The following is a 2,572-nucleotide window of genomic DNA, read 5'->3' as shown; positions in this document are numbered from 1 at the left end:
GACTATGCTTGTGTCTTTGAAGGAAAAGCAGCTTTATTTCCTACTTCCATGACAGCTGTGAGAGTGCACGAGCCTACACACTAGTAGTGGTGTTGATAACAGGCAGCAATTATCATTATGTAGCAGAATTTGCAGGGAGAATGGTCGTTCTTAAACAAAATATCTCCCTGGAAAAAACCCTGCAAACAAAGCTACAGGGATTGCACAGCAAAGATGGAACTTAAGAGGAGAAACATTGTCTTGAAGTTGGTAGGAGATACCTGTTTCTTCTGGATTTGCTCCTTCTTTTGTTCACATCCACGTTTTGGAGGAGAGACAGTCAAATGCTGCAGTGGTACTAATGACAGCCCTTTGGTAAGATCCACTATTGGCTGTTGTACATCACCAGAAGAAGTTGTGATCCTGGGTTTTCTAATCAGATATTGTTACATCATTTGAAGAATGAAAAGGATGCTTCCAAAAAGGCCAGAGGGGATGTGAAACCAATGTCCAGTATTTAATGGCTACAGTTAAATACATATCTACAACACAAGAAAATAACTTTCCTTGGAAAAAAGTATAGGATGGACAGCAAGCAGCCTTCCAAATGTACAGTGTGACGGGAGAGATGCCTGTCCCGTCCAGCTCTGCTGGCACGGCAAAAACAAATGTACAGGTTGCCATTGATGAGGATAAAACGTACATCTATTTTGCAGGACAGCCTATATATCAAGGGATAACCACAGAAATATTCTGAAGTTAATTTGAGGTTAGTAATCTGACCTGGCCACATGGACTAAACTTCTATTTGGAAAGCTCTGTATGAACAGGTCTGTTTAAAAAAACAACAACAAAAAACCAAGACAAAACACCCCTAAGATGTGCAGTGGCTGAAATAAGAGGTCTGTGCCTGTATTGGGTGGCACGGTGGGTGCTGAATTGAGCCTTTACCTCTCTGACTACACGTTTTCATCCCACACATCCCATCGCAGTGTGATCACTGCAGTCTGGAGAGACGAGGGTAGAGCAGAACACACCCTGCTTCACTGCATCATCATCACATGACCTCAGCTCAAATTAGACTGTGCTTGTGGAAGAGGAGTGCAGAAATGTTGTTTTCCTTTGTGGTGATGCTGAAATACCTCATGTGAGGGAACCTACTATGCAGTTACAGGGCATGGAACATGCACCGTTTCTGAAGATCCTGATGTCTTTTTATAGATACTGTTTTTAAACACTGTTTGATATTTATTCGTGTGGCAGAAGCAGGGCTGCCCTGCACGTGTATACTCAAAAGTATTTCATTTGCCAAGTCTTAGCTGAACTACAGTGACAATCTCCAGTATTATTTCTTTTGTTTAACTGAACTTGTTTCCATTGCAGTCTGAACTTTCCCTCCTCTATTGTTTTGTTGGTTTTGGGGGTTTTTTTTCCCCCCCTCAGGCTGATATGTAGCTATCCCTGATCATTATCTCCAAGTCTTAGTTTCTATTGTAAGGACACTTCATTCTGTGGTTTGTCTGTGTGGTTAAATTCTCTTGGTGGTGAAGATCCTTGAGGAACAGGTGAGCCATAGTCCATATTCTTTCTAACCTGTTGTTGAATACTGTATGAGTGATGCTGATGTCTTGAGATGATGCATAAATGAGAGAGTCTGTCTATTTTTTAAGAGAGAGTCTGTCTACTTTTATTGGTTGGGATGATGCAGGTGCACTGACTGGTGGGATCACCTTCATAGCTCTCTTTTTAAGAACACATAATAGAAACTTGCAAAAAACCCACCTCCCAACGCTAACCCAGAACCCCAATGTCAAGACTTCTTGAGGTACCTCTGTTTTATAGGGCTTAAGCTCTGCCTAAAAGGGCTTGATTCTTATCCTTGAGGATGTGTGCTCTGTGTCTCTTGAACGATCAAGCTGCTCTAAAATCGGGTGTTAAAAATTGAAGGTACCTATTCACTCGTCGCTTCTGGAAATCCATGTTGCAGTGATGGAGCTTAGAAAAGAGCAAATGCCAGAGATGTGATACTGTAAGAAATACTGAACTCACCAAGGTATCGGTGGAAGAGACAGAAGAACCTGTTTGTAACCTAAATTGCATCCGTGGAAGTCGCATGACGCTGCATTTTTTTTCCACCCTTCCTATGCTGGATGTTTTATTAAGCATACTGGCTTCCAGACATATGAGGGGGAAATGCTACCTCGCTGCTCTGTAAACAACAAATGAGTGGGGTTTTTTGATCACCAAATAATGTGAATCAGTGCTGTGAAAAACAAGGTTGGTGGGAGATTCTCATGAGACGAGTATCAGTTCTCAAATATGAAAGGAAATGTTAAAAAAAAAAAACCAACATCTATTTTCACATGATGGATATGCTTTTTTATTTTTCTTTCCTATCTTTGTACCAAAAACATAAGTATGAATTTTTCAGTCATTGATGTGCAACCTACTTCTGAATATTGTCTTTTAATAACTTTTTTTTTTACAAATTTTTAATTCTGTATTTAAAATTCATTTAGCCGATGAAACAATAAAAATATAGTAAAATATCTTGGCTCCAGATTCATTAGTGGGTCAAAATAAGCACGGTAAG

This window comes from Antrostomus carolinensis, unplaced genomic scaffold (assembly GCF_000700745.2).
Source record: "Antrostomus carolinensis isolate BGI_N321 unplaced genomic scaffold, ASM70074v2 scaffold13373, whole genome shotgun sequence".
NCBI lineage: Eukaryota > Metazoa > Chordata > Aves > Caprimulgiformes > Caprimulgidae > Antrostomus > Antrostomus carolinensis.
The sequence above is the reverse complement of the archived record's forward strand: the minus strand, read 5'-3'. Positions refer to the sequence as shown.